Raw genomic sequence first — 14465 nt, 5'->3', positions numbered from 1 at the left:
AATAAACAAACAAATGTCGGTGGTGACGAGGAGGCAGAAGAAGCGGGCTGATTGAGGAGAATATATATGTGTCATCGTCCCCCCCCCCTATTTTTTGGCTGCCACAGCTTCTATACATAATAACATGCTTATATGATTAGCTGAGCCTGGTGGTTAGAAGAGAAAGAAAGAAAAATAGTGGGGATGGAGATTGGCGGAAGAGGTGGAGGCTGGAGGTGGCTCCAGTTCAGAGCTAGCGGAGAGTCCGTGTCAGAACTTCACAATCCCCAGTCACATACTGAGAGGTGCATAGACAAAAGGGAGCTGGCAATACAATTCACTGGGATTTTTCTTTCTTTTTTAAAGGGCAATTTCACTCGCCTGCCCTCCTTTCCCTGTCTGTCTCTCTTCCTTTCTCTCCCCATTGCTTGTGACCAGCTTAGCTCTTGATCTCCGCTCATGGGGCAGCAGCAGCAGCAGCGTCAAGGAGAGGGGAGAAGCAAGGGGGGGGGGTGAAGCTTGAAGAAGGGTTGGAACTGGATCCTGCCAGAAGCCAGGATGCCGTCCAGGGAGATGTTAATGAGGCCGACTGAGAGAAAAGGGGCTTTTCTTTCCGATTTCCCCTCTCTCGCGTGTGTGCCTGTGCTTTGCAATCACAGCGCCTTCTCCCCAATTCTCCTCCCCGCCGAACAATTGAGTTGGTTCCGGATGCTCCGGTTGGCGTCCCCATTTCCTGGGGACACTTATTGAAAACCAGGGACATTCCTGGGTCAGAATTTGTCCAGGGACACATTTGCAAATCTGAGGATGTCCCTGGGAACTGGGGACATCTGGTAACGCTAGCCTACAGACAAAATAATTTATATGTAGGGAAAGTATTTTAAATGTAATACAGTGGTGCCTCGCAAGACGAAATTAATTCGTTCTGCGAGTCTCTTCGTCTAGCTGTTTTTTCGTCTTGCGAAGCAACCCTATTAGCGGCTTAGCGGATTAGCGCTATTAGCGGTTTAGCGGCTATTAGCGGCTATTAAAGGCTTAAGGGATTAGCGGATTAGCGGCTAAAAGGCTATTAGCGGCTTAGTGCCTTAGAAAAAGGGGGTGGGGAGCGGGAAAAAATCTCAAGACTCGCAAGACATTTTTGTCTTGCGAAGTAAGCCCATAGGGAAATTCGTCCTGCGAAGCGCATCGAAAAACGGAAAACCCTTTCGTCTAGCGGGTTTTCTGTCTTGCGAGGCATTCGTCTTGCGGGGTACCACTGTACTTGTAAATACTTGAATCATGGTTTTAAAACATATAGGGAACTTGTAGAAGAGATGAAGGATTGCCCGACAGTAAAGAAGTTTGAAGAATTAAAAAGAGAGGGGGGGTGAATTTAATGAAATCCAGGGACATTCTGGTGACAGAATTTGTCCGGGGACACATTTACAAATCTGGGGACTGTCCCCGGGAACTGGGGACATCTGATAACCCTAGCCTACAGACAAAAGAATTTATATGTAGGGAAAGTATTGTAAATGTAAAACTTGTAAATGTTTTGGCGTGACATTTAATCATGGTTTTAAAACTTGCAAACAAACTATGGCTAAGCATGATATGTGTCGTGGGCATATCTGACCTTTTGTCAAATAACAATGACACTGCAAGGTCATGGCTGGACTTTCGTTTTCTTATTGGGCTCTGCACAAATTTTCAAAGCCAAGAAAATTGTCCAACTATCTGTTCTCTATAGCAACGGCACATGATTGCTTTATATTGCATTTCATTTCTCAGAAAGGAGACGATCAGGAGTGAATTTGCACAATTGCACAAAGCATTGTAATGGAAAATGAGAAACAATCAAATGGAGAAAAGTCTGCGGCAAATTCAGGGTTGCACTTGCTTCTTTTGTGTTTCATTTAATTTCTTGACATGGAGGCTGAATTTGTGCAGCAGCAGATGGTATATAATCAAGAGAAAGAGAAAAGAAATAGCTGTAGGCTAGCAGAAATGGACAAAGATGATGGTCTTCATCTTGGATTCAGTGACTTTCTGCACACATGCTCACTGCTTTTTTTGGTGGGGTAGGATGGTACATTAACTTGGAACAGAACAATGTGCTGCTTTTTAAGTACATCATTTGGCAACTGGGAATTTCAGCTGGTATAGCTTTCCTCTCTCCTCTCCACCTGCATGACAACTTCCACCTTCTGCACACCTGCGAAAGGGTCAAGATCCCCGCTCTCCTTTGATTTTGGTCACCCTAATTGTGACCATATACATATACATTCTTCTATGTATGCTTAGGGCCCGGGTGGCTCTGTGGGTTAAACCACAGAGCCTAGGACTTGCAGATCGGAAGGTCGGCAGTTCGAATCCCCGCAACGGGGTGAGCTCCCGTTGCTCGGTCCCTGCTCCTGCCAACCTAGCAGTTCGAAAGCACATCAAAAGTGGAAGTAGATAAATAGGTACCGCTCCAGCGGGAAGGTAAACAGTGTTTCTGTGCACTGCTCTGGTTCACCAGAAGCGGCTTAGTCATGCTGGCCACATGACCTGAAAGCTGTACGCTGGCTCCCTCGGCCAATAAAGCGAGATGAGTTCCACAACCCCAGAGTCAGTCATGACTGGACCTAATGGTCAGGGGTCCCTTTACCTTTATGTATGCTTAGCTCAAGGCCTTCTTGATATTATGGATATATCCAAGCAAATCGACCCAAATCTGGATCTCCAATCAAGATATCTAGTCACAGGCATCACCAAAAGACATATGCCTCTCCAGGAGGCATTCGCATACTTCATTACACACCACCACCAGATTTATCATTTCGAGAGCCCCTGCAGCGTTAACGAATCTGTAAATTGACATATTTTTCCTTTATAATAAGAAAAAATCATAACATTCTAGAACAAATAAGTCAGCGCTGTGGTGCGTCTGCCTTCCTGTGGCTGAAAGTAGATGCGGTGAGGCAGCTGCGCCAACTCTAGGGGGCAGAGGTGTCATCGTCAGCCCCCTCAATAATCCTTAGCAGGGGACTCAGCCCCCTCTCCAATATTGAAGGGATGGAAGAGGCTAAACCACCGAACCAAGTATGGCACAGCATCAAATGCAGGCTGTTCTTGAGGGTGAGGGAGGTGGAGCCAAGGCCATTGAAGCTGTGCAGCACAGGGCAAGGCCTTCTCCTAACGATGTGTCACCTCCTGATGACGCGTGCATGATGTCACAGGTGTGCGACTGTGCATACAGCCCATGTCTTCAGCGCCTGCATGGGCTGGGTGTCGGGAGCACCTTCTCCCCCTTCCGATCACAGGAACAGCAGAGCAGCATTCCTAAGGGATAGGTCCTGGTGCAGTGGACTCACATTTGCTATTGTGAGCACCTCAAAAGCAGCAGAGTAACAGAAGCAAAGCTGTGGAGGTTTTGTTGCATACCGAATTTATTTCTTCTAATTAAACAAATAAAAGAACATAACAAACATGTATGAGAGAGTCAGCTCTCTCATACTGCCATCTTGTCTCTAGACAGATCAAAGAAAAACAGGCACAAACATGTTATGGTGATCCTTGCAATGGGAGGGATGAAAATACTGACAGCGACATGTGTCAATGTGCCACTGGGCCCCACAATCTTCGGTCCAAGGCAGCTCCTCTGTAGTGATGAGAGTCTTTTTTTATCCGCAATCTTGTGCACACACATATACAGAAGACATGATGCTGGGTTGCTTTTCCCTTAAAAGAGGGAAAACTGATCCCTTAGTATTTATTTACTTATTTAGAGTGTTTGTGCCCTACAGTTTAGTCAAAAGTGTTCCCAAAGCAGCTTGCATGCAGTCTATTGAGGCAAGGCACTCCGTGCCCACAGGCTTACAATCTTAAAAAAAGGACAAAAGTCAAAAGGGGAGAAGAAAGGCAGATTCAGCAGTGGCTTACACATGTAACCTTTCCCCCTTCCTTTTTGGGGTGGGAGGAGTTATTCTCATTTCTGCTGCACTTTAGAGTGTTCAAAGAGCTTCACATAAATTGCTTTGGAATCCTTATGACAGCCCTGTAAGGTAGCTCAGTTTTATTGCCCCTATATTGCAGATGTGGGGACGTGGGTGGTGCTGTGGGTTAAACCACAGAGCCTAGGACTTGCCAATCAGAAGGTTGGTGGTTCGAATCCCTGCAATGGGGTGAGCTCCCATTGCTTGGTCCCTGCTCCTGCCAACCTGGCAATTTGAAAGCACATCAAGTGCAAGTAGATAAATAGGTACTGCTCCGGCGGGAAGGTAAACGGCATTTCTGTGCGCTGCTCTGGTTCGCCAGAAGCGGCTTAGTCATGCTGGCCACATGACCCAGAAGCTGTATGCCGGCTCCCTCGGCCAATAAAGCAAGATGAGCGCTGCAACCCCAGAATCGGTCATGACTGGACCTAATGGTCAGGGGTCCCTTTACCTTTACCTTTATATTTCAGATGAGGCTCCCATAACAGTCCTCCAAAAGAACCGAACCCAGATTTTTGGCAGTTTACCATAAGAAGCTGCAGAGGCTAAGCCCTCTGAAAAGTCTGTGAGTTAACCATAGTGGAAAAAGCAAGGTCTATAGGCTTAGAAATGTGAAAAAAACAAGTCCAATGACAGCACTATACTCTTTAAAGGGCAATAACAACGTGTCATTTAACATCCAACCAGTAAATAATCCTATTACATGTTAATTAAAAATAGGTTTTGCTATATAATATATATGTTTGACTACTAAGTGTAAGTTTTGGGGTCTGTTCACATACCTTAGCTCAGCTACTAATATGGGGGAAAGGGAATGTTAAGAATTAAATAGGGGTAGTGGAAATTACCTGGGACACGGGTGGCACTGTGGGTTAAACCACAGAGCCTAGGACTTGCTGATCAGAAGGTCGGCAGTTCGAATCCATGTGACGGGGTGAGCTCCCATTGCTCGGTCCCTGCTCCTGCCCACCTAGCAGTTCGAAAGCACATCAAAGTGCAAGTAGATAAATAGGCACCACTCCAGCGGGAAGGTAAACGGCATTTCGGTGCACTGCTCTGGTTTCGCCAGAAGTGGCTTGGTCATGCTGGCCACATGACCTGGAAGCTGTACACCAGCTCCCTCGGTCAGTAAAGCGAGATGAACGCCACAACCCCAGAGTCGGCCACGACTGGACCTAATGGTCAGGGGTCCCTTTACCTTTACCTAGTGGAAATTAAAGGAATAAAATAAGCAGGCACCTTCAATATATATGGTGCAAATGGTGGCAATCCTAAATGTGATAATAGTATAGTAAACCAAGGATCTCCATGGTGCAATCCTATAAAAGTCTATTCAAAAGCCCAACTGAGTTCAAGTGAGTATAGCATTCATTTAAAACATATTTAGTTTGCCCTTCAAAGTAAAGATTCCAGGACAGAGTGCAGCCATAAAAATACAATATCGTACTATTTAATAATATTGCCTGATAATGGCAGCAATAAAACACAGATCAATCACAGTATATATGTTGTTGTTTTTTAAATCAGTACTGAGGGCTAAATATCTCTTCCATAAGGCTGTCCAGTTACATTGCAATGAATGAGCAGCAAAATCCTGAATAAACAGGTGTGCTTTCTGTAGGCACCAGAATGCACATAGTGTTGGCACCGACAGTATTTCTATGAAAACACTGAAGATTTTGAAATGATGAATAAGCAGCCATACACATGTATGCTGATACATTTCAGCATATGAGTGCAATACATACTCTGAATCTGGAGAAATTGAAGAATCAAATACTTATTGTGTGGAAGTCAATACTACCTCCTCCCAAGTTGTAAAAATGAAATTCTGTATGGGTAATTAATTGTTCTAAGGAAGTACTGGAAGCTGTGAAACCTGTAAAATCAAAAGTCTTTTTCTTGTTAATGAACCGTTATCTCTGAAAGCTTTTTTCTCTACACGTCTTTGGCAATTCCGGTCTCCGAGGGCTCTTTGTCAAAGTGCAAATTGCTTTGTTTAATTAGTGATGGTTACTAAATGGACTTGTCTAAGTGAGGACCTCTTTATCTCTCCTGATCAATCAGTCATTAGAGCCAATTACCCATGAAAAGGGAGTTAGCTGTCCAAGACTAGGGGGTCCAGATGTCATGTCAATGCTGTGGCTGTCCTTTCAACAGTTGTTTAGAAGAGTGGTTTTTTGACAGGTGCAGCATAGAATGCCGAGGCTATTAAAGGTTCAGAAGGTCTTTATGTCTTACTCATGGGAACATAGGCTGCTTATCCTGAGTCAAGCCACTGGTCCATCTTACTCAGTAGTCTCAGCACTGCCTGGCAGGAGCTGTCCAATGTTTCAGGAAGGCTTCATTCACAGACCTACCTGGAGATGCTGAGGATTGAACCTACTCCCTAGTCACTCTAGGGAGAAAAGCATCTCATGTATTGCTGGTCCTCCACCCCCCCCCAATCCTTTCTCCTTCAGGGGTCAGCAACCTTGTTCAGCAGCGGGCCAGTCCAGCTTCCCTCAGACCACATGGTTGGCTGGACTATATTCTTTTTTTTGGGGGGGGGGGATGAATGAATTCCTATGCCCCACAAATAACCCAGAGATGCATTTTAAATAAAAAGACACATTCTACTCATGTAAAAACACCAGGCAGGCCCCACAAATAACCCAGAGATGCATTTTAAATAAAAGGACCCATTAAGTAAAGATAAAGGGACCCCTGACCATTAGGTCCAGTCGTGGCCAACTCTGGGGTTGCGCCGCTCATCTCACTTTACTGGCCGAGGGAGCTGGCTGGTGCTGTGGGCTAAATCACAGAGCCTAGGACTTGCTGATCAGAAGGTCGGCGGTTCGAATCCCCACGACAGGGTGAGCTCCCGTTGCTCGGTCCCCCCTCCTGCCAACCTAGCAGTTCGAAAGCACATCAAAGTGCAAGTAGATAAATAGGTACCGCTCTGGTGGGAAGGTAAACGGCGTTTCCGTGCGCTGCTCTGGTTCGCCAGAAGTGGCTTAGTCATGCTGGCTACATGACCTGGAAGCTGTACACTGGCTCCCTCGGCCAATAAAGCGAGATGAGCGCCGCAACCTCGGCCAATAAAGCAACACATTATACTCATGTAAAAATACGCTGATTCCTGGACCGGATTTAGAAGGCGATTGGGCCAGATCTGGCCCTCGGGCCTTAGTTTGCCTACCCATGCCTTAAGCAGTCTGATACATGGGTGCTGATCAGATGTGCAGTTTCTTGGAATGGAGATGAAAAGGTTGCAAAAGCCTTGCCTGCTTAATTTGTGCATGTTGAGCTCCTGTTAGAGGCATGGCCAGGGACAAAATTTGCAACAGCTGGAATCTCACTTGCATGACTTTCTTTTCACCCAGCATTAGGGTGTTTCATTTTAGGAGGCTGAATTTTTGCAGATTTCTTCAGTGAGGGGGGTCTTAAACTTATTTTTTTGGGGGTGTGATGAATTCAAATCTGCTATTATTTTTGTGATTGGACAACATTTAGCCTTGTAAGTCTACATTTGATGGAGAAGCACGCAAACCATTTTCGGAAAACCAATGAGTTTTAAATTGACCTTCTGAAAATGTCAGGTAGTGCTAAATTAAACTAAAAATAATATTAATATATGATATAAATGCAAGTACTTGGCTGCCATTTTTAAGGGTTTCTAAGCAATTTTACCCACATTTTACTTATCAAGGAAAACTAAATTATATTAATTTAACCCAAAAATATTTTGAATTCCCAAGCCAAGTTACAACTAGTAGCACTTTTAGCAAATTCGTTTCTGGAATTTGAGAGTTGGTAAATTCAGCACATCTTAATTCAGCATCAGCCACTGCTGTCAGATTAGGAACAGTGAGACGCAGGTTTAAGTCTCCACTCCACCATGAAGCTCACTAGATGCCTTTGTCTCAGTCTCACCTGCCTCTGATGGGCAATGTGAGGAGAAAAGAGGGGAGAACTATGTATGCTGTCTAAACCCATTTGGAGACAGGGTGAGGTATTAATGTTGTTATGCAAGTCAAGGTGGACATAGACTATCTAAGAAACAACATATTTATCTAATTAATGGTGGAAGTCTCTACTGCTAGATATATATTCTTCAATAAAAGCTATTCTTTAAAGCAGGCATAGGCAAACTTGGCCCTCCAGATGTTTTGGGAATACAACTCCCATCATCCCTAGCTAACAGGAACAGTGGTCAGGGATGACGGGAGCTGTAGTCCCAAAGCATCTGGAGGGCCGAGTTTGTCTATGCCTGCTTTAAAGTTACAAAATAGACTGGTCTTTTCATTAGGAGCTTGCCTTCAAGAAGCACAGTCCCATATTATTCTAATTTTGGGCTGTGTTGTTGCAAGATGTGCAGCTAGAAAGTGAAATGGAACTTTGAATGAAGGAAGGGAGTATTTTTAAAAAATAGAAATCAGGAATCCATTGAATTAACCCATTGTTTCTTTAACACTGAACTGATAAAGAAATTGTTGAATTTTCTACTTCGGTTTTTCTAAGGTTCCCTGAGGGCCCTTGGCGGGGATTTGTGCTATAGAGCTCACAAATGAGAGCAGCAGTAGTTGTACAATCTAAAGGGAAATCAAATATACGCTCTGAAAGATGGAAGTGTGTGTGTGTGTGTGTGTGTGTGTGTATGTGTGTATTTGTTGAACACCTAAACCAGTACTGTGTAGAACACACAAGAAGCAGACTCTACCCAAATAGGATTACAATCTAATACTGGCAACACACAATTAAGAAAATGCCCTAAACAATTCAACTGGAAAAAGAGACTGAGGATGCTGAAATTTTAAACCATAGCAGCTTAGTAAAAGACTAGATGAACCCTGAGATGTATTTAAAACAAGAGAAGAGAAGCAATTAGCTGAACACTGGCTGGCAACAAATGTGATAAATAAGGAACAATAGAAGAAAAAAGCATGAAGACACGAAAGAGAAGGGGGCAGAAATGAGGTCTAACAGTGAACCAGCAGAAAACATCAGAGGAATATACAAAAGTCAAATATGGAAGCTAATCTGGAGCTAGAGAATGAATACATTAAGAAGTGCCCTCACATTCCCCTCACGTTCAGAATAAAAAGATGACACGCATCTCACCTGAAGCAGCTAAGGCAGGAGCTGTCTCAAGACTCCCCCCTACTGCATAGTTGGGTATCATCCAGACCCTACTTTGAGCTCGTGGCAGAGTACTCATTCTATCTCACCTGGCTGCTACTTCCTGGTGCTGTCAGAAACTATCCTGAGTCATTATCCCCTTAAAACCCCCAAACTTTGGTGTGTGTTTTTTTGAGATAATAACATCTCTGCTGCACCCTGCACCTCCTGCAGCTGTTGCCAGGTCCAGGGCTGTGAGAGACTTCAGTAGCAGCTACCATGTCAGTCCATGTAGGGCTGACATCTAGCCTCTTCAACAGCCAGGAGATTGAGCTGCAGAAGGTCATTTGCTGGGACACAGGAGAAGAGGAGTTGCATACATCATTGTTCTGGAGTTAACATTGTATCATAGTCTATTTTGATTATATACTGTAAGCCGCCTTGAGAACTTTGGTTAGTAAGCAAGATCTAAATGCTCCTAAAACAATAATAAAAAACCCAAATCCATGTAAGGAGTAAGGGATTTATTTCCCTACCTCTGAGTGCTGAGTCTTTGGCATATCATTTCCATCATCCTGCTGCCGGTTTGTGCTCAACAGTGATTCCTTGTGATCTACTAACCTTCACTGTTCTGCCATTGAAAGCAGTGCACTTAAACTAGTCATGTACCATTCTGGACCAACTGCCCATCTCCTAGAACAGATGGCTATCTTACAGCCCTCAACATATTGTTGAACTACTACATCCCATTGCCCCCTGGTCATTGACCATGCTGGCTCAAGCTGGTGGCTGTTGGAGTCCAGCTACATCTGGATTGCTGCTGCTGCTGCTGCTGACAACAACAACAACAACAAGCTGAAAGGACCTGACTCAATGCAGGTCTATGCCTCCCAGTCCCATCCTGACAAGGCAGGTCAGCAGGATATTATGGATGATTGTAGGGATGTGGGTGGTGCTGTGGTCTAAACCACTGAGCTCTTGGGCTTGCCGATTGGAATGTTGGCGGTTCGAATTCCCACAACGGAGAGAGCTCCCGTTGCTTTGTCCCAGCTTCTGCCAACCTAGCAGTTCAAAAGCACACCAGTGCAATAAGGACCACTATGGCAAGAAGATAAATGGCATTTCCATACACTCTAGTTTCCATCACAGTGTCCTCTTGCACCAGAAGCAGTTTAGTCCTGCTGGCCACATGACCCGGAAAGCTGTCTGTAGACAAACGCCGGCTCCCTTGGCCTGAAAAGTGAGATGAGTGCTGCAACTCCATAGTCACCTTTGACTGGACGTAACCATCCAGGGGTCATTTACCTTTACCTATACCTCTGTAGGGACACGGGTGGCGCTGTGGGTAAAACCTCAGCGCCTAGGACTTGCCAATCGCAAGGTTGGCAGTTCGAATCCCCGCGGCGGGGTGCGCTCCCGTCGTTCGGTCCCAGCGCCTGCCAACCTAGCAGTTCGTTGTGTTTTTTTAAATATAATTTTTATTCAGTTTACAAATAAAACAAATTCATACAATTCATACATTTTTTAAAATCCATTCTCTCTTTTTTGACTTCCCTCAACTTGGCTGATACTCTTTCCCTTCCTAATTTCCTACACATTCCTAAAATCTCATCTAATTTATAGATTAAATCTTGTTACACTCCAGTTCAAACCTTTCTTTTTTACAAAGCTTCATTCAAGGTTACAAGCGTTATTTGTTTTTCACTTAAGTTATGCATGTATTCTGAAAACTTTTCCCATTCTTCAGTAAATCTCTGATCTCGTCAATATCGGATTCTTCCTGTCAGTCTATCAAGTTCTGCAAAGTCCATCATCTTCATTCTCCACTCTTCCAATGTTGGTAACTCTTCTTGCTTCCATTTCTGAGCTATCAATATTCTTGCTGCTGTTACTGCATATAAAAATAATTTCCTATCTTTCTTATTTATCTCATTCCCTACAATACTGAGTAGGAATGCTTCTGGTTTCTTAACAAAGGTATATTTAAACATTTTTTTCAATTCATTATTTATCATTTCCCAATAAGCCAACCTAGCAGTTCGAAAGCACCTCTGGGTGCAAGTAGATAAATGGGGACCGCTTACCAGCGGGAAGGTAAACGGCTTTCCGTGTGCTGCGCTGGCTCGCCAGATGCAGCTTGTCACGCTGGCCACGTGACCCAGAAGTGTCTCTGGACAGCGCTGGCTCCCAGCCTATAGAGTGAGATGAGCGCACAACCCTAGAGTCTGGCAAGACTGGCCCGTACGGGCAGGGGTACCTTTACCTTTTATACCTATGGATGATTGTACAGAAACTTGCTGAGCATTCCATCAGAACCTTCTCCCATCTAGCTCATGGTGTAGGTCAACTAAAACCAAATAGAAATGAATAAAGAGAACCTGCAGCATCTCTCATTCAACAAACCCATGTGTTCCATCACGAAGAATGGAAGAAAATAAAGACTTGGAAGAAATGGTCTCAAACAATGGGTTTTAAACAAGACTTTTGAAACAAGATCCCACAGCTGTCTCCTTTGAGGCATGTTGGGACTAGGCCTTTTCTCAATGAGACACTTTTCATTCCTCACTTCTGGCTGGCATTAGGAAACAGGAAGGGCAATTACGGAGTTCACAGGTGACCAGTTTTATCCCTCTAAGGATCTTGTCCACATCCTTGGAATGTACAGACTGAAAATTACCCAAAACAAGGTACCAAATGTACATTCATTGCTAATGCAATAACTTCTGTATGGTTCTGCTATGCCAAGTGTATTGTTGCTAAGATATTTAGAGGGCTTGAAGGCTTTTATGGAATGCTATTTTATTGGAGAATATGGCAGATGATTGGCCCATCATTCAGATTTGAGAGTAAAGGCTTAAATTAGGAAGAAAATAGAGATAATGAGCTGCTTGTTAAGGCTAATGTCTCCAGGGCAGGAGTTACATACATTATACAGAATGGCTAATTGGTATCCTGGAATGGCTGATTCATATTACCTGTCATTTCGGAGGCAGCAAATGCATATGTAAGTTGAAAAGTCAAATGTGGTCTAACCAAAACTGGAAGATACTTTTGGATGAGATCCAGTGTTAGTCATACTCCAAGAAAACTTTAAGTACAGTGGTACCTCGGGTTAAGAACTTAATTCATTCTGGAGGTCCATTCTTAACCTGAAACTGTTCTTAACCTGAGGTACCACTTTAGCTAATGGGGCCTCCCGCTGCCGCTGCACAATTTCTGTTCTCATTTCGAAGCAAAGTTCTTAACCCGAGGTACTATTTCTGGGTTAGCGGAGTCTGTAACCTGAAGCGTCTGTAACCCAAGGTACCACTGTAAAAGTTAAGTCCATTGATTTCTGTGGGTCTGTCTCTGAGTAAGACTTAGCTGGGTGCTTCTTACTGGCAATAGAATTTCTTAAAACTAGGAGGAAAATTTGAACTTCCCATGGCTCAAGTCATAGGCTGAATTCCTGGCAGAGGCGTACCTAGGCTCCCTTGCACCATTGGCAAGGAGCCTGTGCCAGTGCCCCTCCATCCCTTGAACTGGTGCCAAGAGGAGCCCATATGCCTTATCCAGCTGCCCAGAGCAGTGCAGGAACAGCCTAGGGGCTGCACAGGTGAGTAGGCAGCCTCCTAGCCACTCCAAGCCAGAATGGAAAGTTCCTTTTTTTCCTGAACTCTGGGTAACCCAGTGATCAGCAGTAGAGTCAGAACCAACAAAAGAGAGTATGTCCAGAGGTAGCATTATTATCAATTTACGATGGGGTGGGAGGTTTGCAGGCTATGAGGAACTTGCTCACAAATTTATTGACAGCTGCACAAATTATGACAGCTAGGAAATGGAAGGGGCAAGCAGAATCTAAAATGGAAGAATGGTATAAAGAGGTGTGGGATACAGCTATTAATGATAAATTAAAATGTGCCATTAAGGTAAGATGGGGAATATGCAGGAGAAATGAATTTGAGGAGATATGGAAGGCGTTTGTAGAATTTGTACCATTAAAATGGAAAGGAGTGAAACTGTCGCAAGAGGTGTTGAAATTTTGGGAGCTTGGATAGTTACAATGGAATGGTCTCAGCGGTGGGGTGCACATTTTTATTCTTATTTATTTATGATTATTACTTTGTCAAAGAAGAAAAAAAGTTTTTTTTTCACAAAAAAATAACTCCTTGAATTTAGTCTTACATGATGCGTTGATGGCCAGGAACTTAAGCATCTCTAAAAATGGATTCGTTCAATGGAACCTCCAAAAATAATAGTCTTATACCACTGAAAAGCAGATGCTGAGTAAAAAACCAACAACCCCAAGTTACTTTCATGACTTGCTTAACAACATCCAGAGCTCACTGGCTGGTCACTATGGGAAGCGGAAGGTCAGATGAAGTAGTCATTTGGTCTGGTGTGGCAGGGCAGTCCTTATATTGAATATTCTGAGACAAAGATTCATCTTTGTTGTTGTTTAGTCGTTTAGTCGTCTCCGTCTCTTCATGACCCCATGGACCAGAGCACACCAGGCACTCCTGTCTTCCACTGCCTCCCGCAGTTTGGTCAGACTCATGTTTGTAGCTTCGAGAATGCTGTCCAACCATCTCATCCTCTGTTGTCCCCTTCTCCTTGTGCCTTCCATCTTTCCCAACATCAGGGTATTTTCCAGGGAGTCTTTTCTTCTCATGAGGTGGCCAAAGTATTGGAGCCTCAGCTTCATGATCTGTCCTTCCAGTGAGCACTCAGGGCTGATTTCCTTAAGAATGGATAGGTTTGATCTTCTTGCAATTCATGGGACTCTCAAGAGTCTCCTCCAGCACCATAATTCAAAAGCATCAGTTCTTCGGCGATCAGCCTTCTTTATGGTCCAGCTCTCACTTCCATACATCACTACTGGGAAAACCATGGCTTTAACTATACGGACCTTTGTTGGCAAAGTGATGTCTCCTTTTTAAGATGTTAAGATTAATCTTACTTCCATATAATTTCATATATAACAGATGTAGGGCAGAGATCCATCCTTTGAGTACTTATTAGGGAATAAGCCCCATTGAACACCATGAAACTTCCTTCTGAGTAAACATATATAGGATTAGGCTGGTTGGTTTTTTTTACAAAAGTCAGAGTGGGAAAGCATGATTTGATATAAAGGGCATCCGGCTCAGAACAGAAAGGATACAATAAAAGATTTCCTTGGATTAGAAGTATTTTTAACACATTTTAATAGAACCAGATGTGTAATTAATTTAAAGAGAGCTTCTGCAGAATTTCAAAATATGCTTTATTTACACTGTATTTGCAATCTGTTTCTTTTCCCCTCTCTCTGTTATTTTTAATTAGACCATTTGAGTCTCAAAACTGTTGCCTTGGGAATTTTTATGCAGAGGATCTCAAAGAAACTTGCAAGTTTTGAATGAGATGTAATGAAGTGCCTGGAGCCAAATAGGCACATAATTTCAGGTCAGA

At 43.7% G+C, this 14465-nt stretch overlaps 1 long non-coding RNA gene across 1 annotated transcript in view; it reads left to right on the top strand.

Annotated features, from left to right (window-relative positions):
- Positions 1-868: 868 nt before the first annotated feature.
- LOC310657407 overlaps positions 869-14465 on the top strand; it is a 121409-nt gene continuing 107812 nt past the window's right edge. The window contains exons 1-2 of the long non-coding RNA XR_014501754.1: positions 869-984; positions 1020-1059. This is a non-coding gene — a long non-coding RNA (uncharacterized lncRNA). The remainder of the gene's footprint in view (positions 985-1019; positions 1060-14465) is intronic.

The sequence above is a fragment of the Podarcis tiliguerta genome (genome assembly GCF_965153285.1).
Source record: "Podarcis tiliguerta genome assembly, chromosome: 9".
In the NCBI taxonomy this organism is placed as follows: Eukaryota; Metazoa; Chordata; class Lepidosauria; order Squamata; family Lacertidae; genus Podarcis; species Podarcis tiliguerta.
Note: the sequence above shows the minus strand (reverse complement) of the source record. Positions and strands in the feature narration are given on the sequence as shown.